Source organism: Somniosus microcephalus, chromosome 5 (assembly GCF_052327205.1).
Source record: "Somniosus microcephalus isolate GS21.2 chromosome 5, FLI_Smic_1.0, whole genome shotgun sequence".
Lineage (NCBI taxonomy): Eukaryota > Metazoa > Chordata > Chondrichthyes > Squaliformes > Somniosidae > Somniosus > Somniosus microcephalus.
The window spans coordinates 279,209,232-279,224,303 of NC_140991.1; the positions used below are offsets into that span (position 1 = coordinate 279,209,232).

A 15,072-nucleotide genomic window follows, 5' to 3' on the forward strand; every position below is an offset into this window, starting at 1 on the left:
CCCCTCTTTATCAATAACGTGGCCACAATACGAGATCTGCTTCTGGAAAAACTCGCATTTGTGGCGATTAGCTCGGAGCCCATATTCCTTCAATCTAGTGAGCACTTGCTCCAGGTTGGCGAGGTGATCACTGTCATTTTCGCCCGTGACCAGGATATCGTCCAACTAACACTGGGTCCCTGGAATCCCTTGCAGGACTTGTTCCATTGCCCTTTGCCAAATAGCCGGAGCTGATGCTACCCCGAACACCAGCCGGTTGTATTGGTAGAGACCTTTATGAGTGTTGATTGTGAGGTACTGTTTCGAGGCTTCTTCTACCTCCATTTGCAGGTACGCCTGGGCCAGATCAATCTTAGTGAAGCATTTCCCTCCAGATAGCGAGGCGAAAATATCTTCAATCCGCAGAAGCGGATATTGTACAGTGTGAAGGACTGGGTTCACTGTCACCTTAAAGTCCCCACAGATGCGAACTTTCTTTGGTTCCCCAGGCGTATTACTCAACGACATCTTCATTACAGGAACGATGGGTGTAGCCCACTCACTCCAGTCCACTTTGGACAGTACTCCTGAACGTTCCAAACCTTCCAGCTCTGCTTCGACGGCTGGGCGGATCGCATAAGGTACCGGTTTGGCCTTAAAAAAAAAAAAAAACTTTGGGCTTGCATTTTCCTCTATTTTGATCGTCGCTGTTATGCCTTTTAGTGTTCCGAGTCCCTGCTGGAACACTTCTTGTGCGTCAGTTAGCATTTTTGACAGTCGTCCAGGTGTGACGTCGTCATCCTTTTTGGCATCTACAGTCAGTGCTTGTATGGAATGCCAATCGAGCTGTATCTTCCGGATCCATTCATGTCCTAGTAGTGGTGGTCCTCCATCTGGCAATACATATTGGTCCATTTTTGGTGTTTCCTTGCCGTTATATATAACATTCACCCTTATTTTTCCTTTGGGGTAGACTTTTTGCCCCGTGTACGTCTTCAAGACAATCTTTGTATCTCTCAAGGGTACATGTGAGAATAGCCGCTTGTAGTCCCTTCGGTTTATGACTGTTAGGGCTGATCCTGTGTCCAATTCCATTTTCACTTGGACTCCTATCTTGAGCGTGACCCAGATAGTTTGGTGATCCTCCATTTTGATCACATTATGTAGTTTCAGACAACCCAGCTCCTTTCTTCCGGAGTCTGTATCACTCTTCTGTTCGTCTGAACTACTCTCCGTCACCTTATGTACCTTCTTGTACTTCTCCTGTGGAGATTTCTTGCTGCTGGTTTTCTTTCCTGACCTGCAGACTCTTGCTATGTGTCCTACTTTTCCACACTGTCTGCACACTTTGTCCTTGAACCAGCAATCATTATGGTCATGTGTTGTTCTGCCGCAGCGATAGCACTTCACTGTTCCGTATGACATTTCATTTGTGCCATATTCTTGCGGTCTCCGTTGTATCTCTGCAGCGCCCCGTGCTGCTGCTTCGTGTGATACTGCAATGCTGAAAGCCTTGTCCAGCGTAAGATCCTTTTCTGATAGAAGCCGTTTCTGGGTTCCTTCACTTTGAAGCCCACACACAAACTTGTCCCTTAAAGTATCTGCTATTCCATTCCAAACTGGCAGTGTTTCGATAGCTTGCGTAGTTCCGTTAAATACTCAGCATTACTTTCATCTTTATGCTGGTTCCTTTTGTGAAACTTAAATCTTTCTGCTATCAGCAGCGGTGTGGGGTTTAAGTGGTCCTGTAGGATTGACACTATGTTTTCAAAATCCTTTTCTACTGGCTTCTCTGGGGTTACTAGGTTTTGTAGTAAGCCATACGTTTTTGCACCCATTGAATTCAACAATACCAGCGCTTTCTTATCATCTGGCACTTCATTCACCTTGCAGTATACTTCTATGCGTTCGACATATGTTGTCCAATCTTCGACTTCATTGTCGAACGCTGTGATACTGCCACTCTTCGGCATTTTTGGGTGTGGTTAGACTGGCTTAAAATGGTGTCTCCCGCGCTTTCCTTTCCTTCCCCGCTGCGGCTTAAAATGGCGTCTCCCGCGCTTTCCTTTCTTCCCCTCTGCGGCTTAAAATGGCGTCTCCCGCGCTGCTGTCAACGCCGCTCTCGGCGGTCCTCGTGGCAAATGGCGACGCCCTGTGGGTTTCGTGCGTTGCTCTTGCGCTGCTGCCAATGCCACTCTGCGGTCCTCGTGGCAATGGCAGCGCCTCGCGTTTTCCTGCGCGCCTCTCTCCCCCATTGACGCTGCTTGGCCCTTGAACACCGGCTGCGCTCTGCTCCCTCCCGTCTCTCTCCCCGTTGACGCCGCTCGGTCCTGAACACCGGCTGCGCCCTGTGCGCTCTGCCCTCTCTCTCTCCCCCGTCGACGCTGCTCGGCCTTTTTCTGTGCCGCTCAGTCGGGCTCTAGCCGCCGCTGTCCGGGAAGGGTCTGTGCAGTACCTGTTGCCAGCCCGTTTCGCTGGACCACCGTGACTGGAAAGCCAAGCCTGGCTCTCGACAGCCTCCCCTGCGATGCTCAAATCTCCGCTGGATGACTGGGCGGTTGCCCGTGGTCGACGCCCTTGCTTCTGGACTCGACCTCCTTCCACTGTTCTCCAGGAGCGAATCCCTGGGAGGTGATGCAGAGTTGCAGGTAGGTTCAAATCTGCGTCGTCACCAATGTTATGTCCGTGTATCTTAATGTTGTGTCCTTCAATAATCAGACAACAGACTGCAGGGAACGATTCAACATGTGTTTACTGAATGAGGGTTACTCTAGAACTAATTGTACAGATCACTACTCAGGGTTTATATACAGGTGTGGTCACTGCCGGTACTACAGTATACAGGAGCTGGAGAAAGTAGTTCTCTCCCTTAAGGTATATATACATTACATACATGTAGTGTATGTACTTTGCAGAAGGAACTATATTCTGCAGCCCCTGTATACTGCAGTACCAGTAGTGACCACCCCTGTATATAAGCCTGTGTAGTAACATTTGCATAGTAGTTCCAGGTTGCCTCCATTCAGTAAAAACCTGTTATAACCAACTCCTGCAGTCCGTGTCTCAATTATACACGGACATAATAATACATTACAATAGTGAAAACACGGCAGAGGGTGAGATTGGAAGAAGGGATGGGATCTGAGGAAAGTAATGGGGAAAAAGGTTCTGGAGGGGCGTTAGTGTCCAAGAGTTGATGAAGCTTGCGATTCTTGACATCAGAAAGGAAGAAAAAAAGTTTTTTGTTGAAGCGTCGGATGAGTCGAAGGATGATATGGAACTGTGGACCCGGACAGCTTTGAAATAGAGTGCATCGGTGCTGCTGAAGAGAGAGGTCGAGGTTGTTCATGTGGCGGCGCATGGCGTTGCGCGTGGATCTCAAGATGCGGCGAGAGCAGTAGTTCGAGGAACGATGAATATCGAAGAGATATTTGTAATCCTGGGTGGATCCGAAACATGAAGGGTGGAAGTTCAGTTGGAATCCACGTGGAATAACTCTGAACCGGAGACAGGTATTGAGGAAAGAGATGTGGCTGTGAAACCGAGTCTTGGCAGATACCTGAGCAAACACGAGAAGGGAAACTGAAAGCAAGGAAGATGAACAAGGCTGAATAGACAAACGGAAATCCCGTCGGAGAGAAGAGCAGAACTTCTTCAAGGTGGGCATTACCAGAAGAGAGGTGGCGGTGAACCAAACGCTAATATAGTAGCAAAATACTGCGGATGCTGGAAATCTGAAATAACAGCAGAAAATGCTGGAAATACTCAGTAGGCCAGGCAGCATCTGTGGAGAGAGAAACAGGGTTAACGTTTCAGGTGTGGGATCCTTCATCAGAACTGGAAAAAGCTTGAAATGTAACAGATATTAAGCAGGTGCAGAGGCGGGGGGTGGGGTGCGTTTAGGAGGGGAGGAAGGAATTGAAAGAACATGCTGTGAAAATGTTGCAAATGGGAATGGCAAAATCATACTGCATGAAAAATGGGGGCAGGGATTATTATCTGAAATTGTTGAACTCTATGTTGCGTCCGGCAGGCTGTAAAGTGCCTAATCGAAAGATGAGGTGCTGTTCCTCAAGCTTATGTTGAGCTTCATTAGAACAATGCAATAGGCCGAGGACAGAGAGATCAGAGTGGGGGTGAAGCGGTGAATTAAAGTGACAGGCGACCGGAAGCTCAGGATCACCCTTACGGACTGAACGGAGGTGTTCTGCAAAGCGGTCGCCCAATCTGCGTTTGGTCTCCCCAATGTAGAGGAGACCGCATCGTGAGCAGCGAATGTAGTATATTAAATTGCAAGACGTACAAGTAAATCGCTGTTTCACCTGGAAGGGGTGTTTGGGGCCCTGGACAGTGGGAAGGGAGGAGGTAAAAGGGCAGGTGTTGCATCTCTTGTGCTTGCACGGGAAGGTGCCAGGTGAAGGAGAAGGGCTGTTGGGGGTGATTGAGGAGTGGACCAGGGTGTCGCGGAGGGAGCGGTCCCTTCGGAATGCTGAAAGGGGAGGTGAGGGGAAGTTGTGTTTGGTGGTGGGATCATGTTGGAGGTGGCGGAAATGGCGGAGGATGATCCGTTGAATGTGGAGGCTGGTGGGGTGAAAGGTGAGGACAAGGGGAACCCTATCATGGTTCTGGGAGGGAGGGGAAGGGGTGAGAGCAGAAGTGTGGGAAATAGAACGGACACAGTCAAGGGCCATGTCAACTATAGTAGAGGGGAATCCTCGGTTGAGGAAAAAGGAAGACATGTCGGAAGCACTAGTATGGAAGGTGGCATCGTCAGAACAGACGCGGCGGAGATGGAGAAACTGGGAGAATGGAATAGAGTCCTTACAGGAAGTGGGGTGGGAGGAAGTGTAGTCCAGGTAGCTGTGGGAGTCGGTAGGCTTGTAGTGGATGTTTGTCGAAAGTCGATCGCCAGAAATGGAGATGGAGAAGTCAAGGAAGGGAAGGGAAGAGTCAGAGATGGACCATGTGAAGGTGAGGGAAGGGTGGAAATTGGAAGTAAAGTGAATGAACTTATCTTGTTCAGGGTGAGAGCAGGAAACGGCAGCAATACAGCCATCAATGTACCGGAAAAAGAGGTGAGGGAGGGGACCTGAGTAGGACTGGAACAAAGAGTGTTCTACATATCCCACGAAAAGGCAGGCATAGCTAGGGCCCATGCGGGTTCCCATAGCAACACCTTTAATTTGGAGGAAGTGTGTGGAGTCAAAGGAGAAGTTGTTCAATGTGAGAACAAGTTCAGCCAGGCGGAGGAGGGTGGTGGTGGATGGGGACTGGTTGGGCCTCTGTTCAAGGAACAAACTGAGCGCCCTCGGGCCATCCTGGTGGGGGATGGAGGTGTAGAGGGATTGGACGTCCATAGTGAAAAGGAGACGGTTGGGGCCAGGAAACTGGAAACTGTTAAAGTGACGGAGGGTGTCGGAAGAGTCGCAAATGTAAAATTAGAGCTAGGCTGTTCAGGGGTGATGTCAGGAAACAGTTCTTCACACAAAAGCTAGTGGCAATCTGGAACTCTCTTACTCAAAAAGCAGTTGAGGCTAGGTCAATTGAAAATGTAAAAACTGAGATTGATATTTGTTAGGCAAGGGTATTAATGGTTACGGAACCAAGGTGGGTAGATGGACTTATATACAGATCATCTATGATCTGATTGAATGGCAGAACAGGCTCGAAGGGCTGAGTGGCCTAGTCCTGTTCCTATTCTAGCTACAGCAGGAGGGCAGAGATTGAGAAGCCAATGAGCAAGGACATGAGGGGGTGAACCCGCATCCTACAATGGGTACAATATATTTTTCATATTTTGTTTATGAAAACCTGGTGCACAAGGCTGCAATGTATTCCTTCAGGGTTGTGATAAAGATGAGGGACTTCAGCAATGTGGGGAGATTGGAGAAGCTGAGATTGTTCTCCCTAGAGCAAAGAAGGTTAAGGGGAGATTTACATAGAAACATAGAAACATAGAAGATAGGAGCAGGAGTAGGCCATTCGGCCCCTCGAGCCTGCTCCGCCATTCAATGCGATCATGGCTGATCATCCAAATTCAGTACCCGGTCCCTGCTTTCTCCCCATACCCCTTGATCCCTTTAGCCTTGAGAAATATATCCAACTCCTTCTTGAATATATTTAATGAATTGGCCTCTACTGCCTTCTGTGGTAGAGAATTCCACAGGTTCACCACTCTCTGGGTGAAGAAATTCCTCCTCATCTCTGTCCTAAATGGCCTACCCCTTATCCTTAGACTGTGACCCCTGGTTCTGGACTCCCCAACCATCGGGAACATCCTTCCAGCATCTAGTCTGTCTAGTCCTGTTAGAATTTTATAAGTTTCAATGAGATCCCCTCTCATTCTTCTAAATTCCAGCGAGTACAAGCCCAGTCGATCAATCTCTCCTCATATGTCATTCCTGCCATCCCAGGTATCAGCCTGGTGAATCTTCGCTGAACTCCTTCCATGGCAAGAACATCCTTCCTCAGATAAGGCGACCAAAACTGCACACAATACTCAAGTTGTGGTCTCACCAAGGCCCTGTACAACTACAGCAAGACATCCTTGTTCCTGTACTCAAACCCTCTCGCTACGAAGGCCAACATAGCATTTGCCTTCTTAACCGCTTGCTGCACCTGCATGCAGGTGTTCAGAATTATGAATGGTTTTGATAGAGTAAATAAGGAGAAACTGTTTCCTCTGGTAGGAGGAAATGGAAAATGTCACAAGGGTGCACTTGGTGCTGTGGTTGGCTTGATGCTGAAAGAGGGCGCACGGCAAAAGCAAAACGATTCAGATGTTCTTTTAGCTGTACGGTTTTTGTTAATCCCGCTGTAATATCGAGCTTATTTAGTGACCCAGAAAGCACATTCAGAAGCCTGAGTGCACATTAAAAGTGTTAAATCTGCCACCTACCTGTTTATATTGTCCTTCCTGATGGAGCTAGAAAGCAAGGCTAATGAAAGGCAAGGTGCAGTCACAATACGTTTCTTGGAGGTTAAGTAATATTATAGTTAAAAATGCTTCCATTTGAACCACAGTAAAGAATGAAAATGTTGGGTCTTGCAGTGAGAACAGCTGCAATCAACAATCATACATTGACACAGAAGATCTCAAGGACAACGGTGAATCACCATGGTTACGTACAGTGAGAGTTTTCATTGTAAAAGTCACCTTAATGGTTCCAGTTTCCACCTGCAGATTTCAAATCGCATTAGCGAGATGAGAGACTAAATTCATGTCGCTGGAGGACTCCACATTGATTGCTCAGTTATCTCTAAGACTCTTTGATAACATTCCATCATATTGAGCTTCTTTTGCTCGTGTTACTTGTTTAATAAATGCATTGGTTTATTCTCACTTAGGTTTTAATCTGCCCTGCTCTCCCTGTCCCCAGGTGTCAGCCGTGGCACCCTCACCTCCGAGTCAAGAGGTCGTGGGTGCAAGTCCCACTCCAGAGACTTGAGCACAAAATCTAAGCTGACACTTCAGTGCATTACTGAGGGAGTGCTGCAATGTCGGAGGTGCCGTCTTTCGGATGAGACGTTAAACCGAGGCCCTCTCAGGTGGATGTAAAAGATCCTACGGCACTATTTCAAAGAACAACAGGGGAGTTGTCCCAGTGTCCTGGCCAATATTAATCCCTCAAACAACACCTAAAGCAGATTATCTGGCGATTATCTCATTGCTGTTTGTGGGACCTAGCTGTGCTCAAATTGGCTGCCATTTCCTTTGGGATGTCCTGTGGCTGTAAAAGGTGCTATATAAATGCAAGTTCATTCTTTCTTTTCTTTCCCCTCCCCCAATTTCTCCCTGAAGGAACTGGCCATACTTGGGATATGGTTTCACAGGTACTGGCACCATTCATGTATATCTTCTAAGGTCAGAAGTGGGGATGTTCGCTGATGACTGCACAGTGTTCAGTGCCATTCGCAACTACTCAGATAATGAATCAGTCCATGCCCGCATGCAGCAAGACCTGGACGACATTCAGGCTTGGGCTGATAAGTGGCAAGTAACATTTGTGCCACGCAAGTGCCAGGTAATGACTATCTCCAGCAAGAGAGCGTCTAACCACCATCCCTTGACATTCAACGGCATTACCATCGGCGAATCCCCCACCATCAACATCCTTGGGGGTCACCATTGACCAGAAACTTAACTGGACCAGCCACATAAATACCGTGGCAACAAGAGCAGGTCAGAGGCTGGGTATTCTGCAGCGAGTGTCTCATCTCCTGACTCCCCAAAGCCTTTCTATCATCTACAAGGCACAAGTCAGGAGTGTAATGGAATACTGTCCACTTGCCTGGTTGAGTGCAGCTCCAACAACATTCAAGAAGCCCGACACCATCCAGGGCAAAGCAGCCGGCTTGATTGGCACCCCATCCACCACCTTAAACACTCACTCCCTCCACCACCGGCGCACCATGGCTGTGTACCATCTACAAGATGCATTGCAGCAACTCGCCAAGGCTTCTTTGGCAGCACCTCCCAAACCTGTGACCTCTACCACCTAGAAGGACAAGGGCAGCAGGCGCATGGGAACGCCATCACCTGCAAGTTCCCCTCCAAGTCACACACCATCCTGACTTGGAAGTATATCGCCGATCCTTCATAGTCGCTGGGTCAAAATCCTGGAACACCCTCCCTAACAGCACTGTGGGAGTACCTTCACCACACGGACTGCAGCGGTTCAAGAATGCGACTCAGCACCACCTTCTCAAGGGCAATAGATGCTGGCCTCGCCGGTGACGCCAACATCCCAGGAACGAATTAAAAAAAATATCCTTCTATTCCTTTCTCCCTCATATGTTTATCTAACTTCCCCTTAAATGCATCTATGACTTTAAAAAAAAAAAGTCTGCTCAACAACAATTTACTTTTTCCCTGGCATTCCCAATAAATTCCTGTCAATTTACAAACCCAAGTATTCTTGAGCGTTGGTGAGGTGTGGAAGACAGCATTTGCCACTGTGTGTGATAACTAATTCTGGTGATACCCATGTATAGACATATAAGAAGACAGCCCCCCCCCCCCCCCCGACCACATCGTTACCTGTTAAAGAGGTAATAACCAAGCAGTAAGGTGCCCTGATACTTTAGGTAATAAGATTATCCTCTTACTATTTTATGGGTCACACTATTTATGAACAGATGTAAATGTGCATCTCAGAGAGGGTCAGTGTTAGCTGATTGCTGACCAGAGTCCAGTACAAACATTTTTTTTTACCTTTTTTCGGGCTGATGAGAACTAGCCCCTGTAAGTGGCGATGCATTTACAACAATAACAACAACTTGCATTTATATAGATCCTTTAGTGTTGTAAAACATCTCAAGGCGCTTCACAGGAGCATAAATCAGACAACATTTGACACAGAGCCTAGAAGGAAACATTAGGACAGGTGAGCAAAAGCTTGGTCGAAGCGTTAGGCTTTAAGGAGCATCTTAAAGGAGGAGAGGTGGAGAGGAAAGGAGGTTTAGGGAAGGAATTCCAGACCTTAGGGCCGAGGCAGCTGAAGGTGTGGCCGTGAGTGGTGGAACGAGGGAAATCTTGGAGGGTGGTAGGGATGGAGGAGCGTGAAAACTGATACAAATATCCTCAGTCAGGGGGTACTGTTGCTCGGTTGGATTTGAAGCACGTTATTGGCAGTGAGGGGGGCGAGTGGGGGAAAGAGCTGAGTGCACCTCATTCTGCATATAACCCATGCTGTGCCTGCCCTGGGAGCACTCAGTGCTGCCACTGAGTATGCTGTTGCCCGTCGCGGTAACCCCACATCCGAGTGAAGCCACTAATTCCAACTCGTCTTTTGGTGTTAGCTGAAATACTTAAGATGGACGGCCATTACAATTAAAGTTGAATTACATTGAACATGCCGGTGTTCTGAGTGATAGTGCTCCTTATTTAAATGAAGTTAGAGAGAATGAGCTTTTCCCTGAATGGCATGCTGAAAGCTCCTTAAAGCTGCTGCCCTGCTGTTTATTGTCGGCCTTCACGACTTATGTCAAATTAAGGAGGTTGTCGCGTAGCTTCCAACTGTTTCTGTACATTATAATAGGAAATCTGATACTTACATAGAATTACATGGAATTACATAGAATTTACAGCACAGAATATTTTATATCAGTCTTTACAGTAGCAGACACTAAGAATATCCCAACACTGGAGAAACAGGGGGCTAAAGGGGGGGGAGGAGCTAAACACGATCAAAATCACTAAGGAAGTGGTACTCGGTAAAATAATGGGACTCAAGGCGGATAAATCACCTGGACCTGATGGCTTACATCCTAGGGTCTTGAGGGAAGTGGCGGTAGGGATTGTGGATGCATTGGTAATAATTTTCCAAAACTCCCTGGACTCAGCAAAGGTCCCGGCAGACTGGAAAACTGCTAATGTAACACCCTTATTTAAAAAGGGCAGTAGACAGAAGGCTGGAAACTATAGACCGGTTAGCCTAACATCTGTGGTAGGTAAAATTTTGGAGTCCATTATTAAGGAGACAGTAACAGGACATTTGGATAATCATAATTTAATAGGACAAAGTCAGCATGGTTTTATGAAGGGGAAGTCATGTTTGACAAATTTGCTGGAGTTCTTTGAGGAAGTAACATATAGGGTGGATAAAGGGGAACCAGTGGACGTAGTGTATTTAGACTTCCAAAAGGCATTTGACAAGGTGCCACACAGAAGATTATTGCTTAAGATAAAAAATCACGGGATTGGGGGTAATATTCTGGCATGGATAGAGGATTGGCTATCTAACAGAAGGCAGAGAGTTGGGATAAATGGTTCATTCTCAGACTGGCAATCAGTAACTAGTGGTGTCCGCAAGGGTCAGTGCTGGGTCCCCAACTCTTTACACTCTGTATTAACGATTTGGAGGAGGGGGCCGAGTGTAACATATCAAAGTTTGCAGATGATACTAAGATGGGAGGGAAAGTAGTGAGTGAGGAGGACATAAAAAACCTGCACGGGGACATAGACAGGCTAAGTAAGTGGGCAGAGATTTGGCAGATGGAATACAATACTGGAAAGTGTGAGGTTATGCACTTTGGCAGGAAAAATCGTAGAGCAAGTTATTATCTTAATGGCAAGAAACTGGAAAGTACTGAAGTACAAAGGGATCTGGGGGTCCTGGTGCACGAAACTCAAAAGGTTAGTATGCAGGTGCAGCAAGTGATTAAGAAGGCCAATGGAATGTTGGCTTTCATTGCTAGGGGGATAGAATATAAAAATAGGGAGGTATTGCTTCAGTTGTACAAGGTATTGGTGAGACCGCACCTGGAATACTGCGTACAGTTTTGGTGTCCATACTTAAGAAAGGACATACTTGCTCTCGAGTCAGTACAAAGAAGGTTCACTCGGTTAATCCCGGGGATGAGGGGATGGACATATGAGGAGAGGTTGAGTAGATTGGGACTCTACTCGTTGGAGTTCAGAAGAATGAGAGGCGATCTTACTGAAACATATAAGATTGTGAAGGGGTTGGATCGGGTGGATGCGGGGAGGATGTTCCCGATGATGGGTGAAACTAGAACTAGGGGGCATAGTCTTAGAATAAGGGGCTGCTCTTTCAAAACTGAGATGAGGAGGAACTACTTCACTCAGGGTGGTAGGTCCATGGAATATGCTGCCCCAAAAAGCTGTAGAAGCTACATCATTACATAAATTTAAAACAGAAATAGACAGTTTCCTAGAAGTAAAGGGAATTAAGGGTTACGGGGAGCGGGCAGGAATTTGGACATGAGTCTAGGTTCGGATCGGTCATGGCCCTGTGGGTAGCGGAGCGGGCCCAGGGGCCGTGTAGCCTGATCCTGCTCCTATTTCGTGTGTCTAATTCTGTTAGATTCAGGAGATGGTTCTGTGATAGTGGATTGGCGGTTAGGATCAGATCAGCCATGACCTTATTGAATGGCGGAGCAGGCTCGAGGGGCCGATTGGCCTACTCCTGCTCCTATTTCTTATGTTCTTAGAAACAGGCCATTTGGCCCAACTGGTCTATGCTGGTGTATATGCTCCACACGAACCTCCTCCCACCTTACCTCACCTGACCCTATCCCTCTATCCCTTTCTCCCTCACGCAATTATCTCGCTTCCCCTTAAATGCATCTATGCTGATCTAACTCATTTTGTTTGGTGCTTCAGAGTTAGTCCTTTTATAAAAAGTGAAACAACCCGATATATCTTAAATGCCATTTCACAAGATAGTAAAGTGCAACTTATTCAAGCATAGCTCAGAGCTCGCCTACCCCAAGTCTGGGCATAGATTAAGTGGCAGCTGATTAAATCCTCTCCTTTCTGTGACAATTCCCAGAAGCTTGAAATTAAAAACAGAAAATGCTGGAAGTGCACGTAGGTCCCCAGCATCTGGAAGATAAAATTAATGTGTTGAATTTATCTTTTTTTACCCCACAAAATGATCATGTCCCTCACCCCTCGGAAATCCAGTGAGGAGCTGCGACGCTTCACAAGTTTTGCTGAATAGAAGTCAATTCTGTGGCGACGTGACTCGCTTTCCCTTTACCATAGCACTCCCCAGGGGTTTAACCCCTTAGCAGATCAATGAGCCTAGAGGGAGATAATGCTGTGCCGTTAAATACAGCCGAGAGCCAGAGTTTGCTAATTAGTTGTTCTGGGAATTAATTTGGCCAAAGGTTTTTTTTAGGTATGTTATCGGAAACATTTTGTTCTCTATAATTGACTTATACAAAAAAAGTTATTAGCACTTTATAAATGTGCCGCAAGTCATTAGCCCTATTTAAATGTGCCACGGGTCATTTACACTATTTAAATGTGCCACGTGCTATTTGCACTATTTAAATGTGCAAAGTGCTTTGAGTAATGATCCCACAAAGTGTGAGGGCATAATGTAGAAGAAATTGTCTGGAATTCCCTCCCTAAACCTCTCTGCCTTTCTTTTCTCCTTTAAGATACTCTTTAAAACCTATCTCTTTGACCAGGAAATCAGAAGAAATTGTCTGTTATTAAGTAAACAAGTTCTGATGCCTTTTAGACAATACAGATAACTAAAAGTGCATTCCATTACCAGTCGTGAATGCTCCCTCTAGTGATTCATTATTTTGTCAAAGTGCTGGAATATAACACACACAGGCACCACATTTTCTTCTCCCCTCTTCTGATTCCGTCTTGCTGGGATACCATTCCACGGGCACTTGCTGCCTTCTGTTACCCGAACAAGTGGACATTAGTCATTTGCGAGCCTTTCCTGCATTTGTTGGCAGTCTATTAAAATTCCCATCCTTGTTTTCAAATCCCTCCATGGCCTCGCCCCTCTTTATCCCTACAACCATCGTAGATCTCTGCATTCCTCCAATTCTGGCCTCTTGTCCATCCCTTACTTCCTTTGCCCCACCATTGACGGCGGGGCCTTCAGCTGCCGAGGCCCTAAGCTCTCGAATTCCCTCCCTTAACCTCTCTGTCTTTCTCTTCTCCTTTAAGATGCTCTTTAAAACCTATCTCTTTGACCAAGTGTTTTGGTCACCTACCCGAATATCTCCTTTTTGTTTGATAACGCTCTTGCACCTTGAGATGTTTTATTACGTAACAGGCACTACACGAATGCAAGTTGTTGTTATTTGACTGCAGGTGGGAAAGAACATTCCAGCTGATCCCTGCACTCTGCTCAGCCGTTGCCATATGCGTACCCCTACCAGGAGTCATTGGTAGCATTTGGGAACTGGAATCTCTCATACATGGAGCCAGAGGTCGATTATGGATCGCTAACTGTAGTGAGATCAGCTAATGCAGTGCAGATCAGCACATGCATTTTTAAGAGCTGCTTTCTTCAGTCCTAAGCACGGCACTGTGCAGCCAGCAAGCTGTTAAGTTAATAACGATTTACTTCTCTCCTTCTGTTGGCTATGATTCCATGAGTGCCAGCTGCCTGAGAAAGTGAGTGCCAGTCGGCTATTAGACCATGGGGAGCGGCATCACAGCCAAACCTCTTTTTACTGTCAGGATGTGGGTGATGTGCATTTATTGCCTATCCTCAGTTGCCAAGCGAAGGCATTGTTTAGAGCTGAGTGGCCTGCTCAGACAGTTCAGAGTCAAGCATGTAGTGTGGGACTGGATGCACGTGTCGGACAGACCTTTTAGGGGCTCCCTTTCATGAAAAAATAAGTTGGCTTTTTAACAGAGTTTCATTGTTTTGAACCCCCACCCTCTGGGTTGCTAGTCCAGTACCATAACCACTGCATTACGGTATTCCACTAAACCTTTCCTGAACCAATATCCAAACACACTTTCGACAGGGGTCACTGGATAGTGATCAGGAGCGGGAACCTGGGCCGATATTCCTCTTCCCATTGTATTCACTCCTCTTAATCCATGATTTCAGCATAACAAAATGGATAGGGTCTGTAAAGTGAATAAGGACCAATCATTAGTAACCAAACAAAGTCCATGGGCTATATATATGTTCCGATCTCATTAGGCTTTCTCCCACTGATCAAAATATTCTGTGAACAATTGGTTTATAAACATCAAGTTCACAACATCTCTTTATAACCCAGCACTTACAAAACAAAGCAGATCAATGAAGAATGTTCGAAGCATTGTGATTTCAAGACGCACTCCCTTCATTAAACGTAATTCTATCCCTACATGGCCTGGTCATTTTACAGCAAGTATCTTGCAGCTTCTATAGCAGCTGCTCAGATGGGTTTAAAATGAGTTGCTCTCCTTCAGTATACACCTTGCCCGTTTAAAACAAAATAGTTGGAAACTAGGCTTTTTATGATTGGCGGCTGATCTTAATGTCAAGACCAGTGACACAGCCTTCACAGTATGGTCAATATTGACATTTAGTGCTTCGGCCAAATGAATCACCAATAGAAAATAAAGAAAGACTTGCATTTCTATGACCTCAGGATGTCCCAAAGTGCATTACAGCCAATGAAGTACTAAGTCTAGTCACTGCTGTAACATAGGAAATGCGAGGCATGCGATAGCAATGTGATAATGACCAGGTAATCTGTTTTTAGGGGTTGGTTGAGGGCTAAAGAATGACCAGGGCACTGGGAAGAATGCTGCTGCTCTTCTTTGAAATAGTGCTGTGGGATCTTTTACATCCACCTGAGGGGTAGATGGGG

General features: G+C 46.4%; 1 protein-coding gene across 5 annotated transcripts in view; it reads left to right on the top strand.

The window, feature by feature from the left end:
- The window catches only part of LOC147117753 (catenin delta-2-like), a 1,234,825-nt gene that overhangs the window by 871,452 nt on the left and 348,301 nt on the right, over window positions 1–15,072 (top strand). The gene's annotated exons all lie outside the window — the stretch shown is intronic.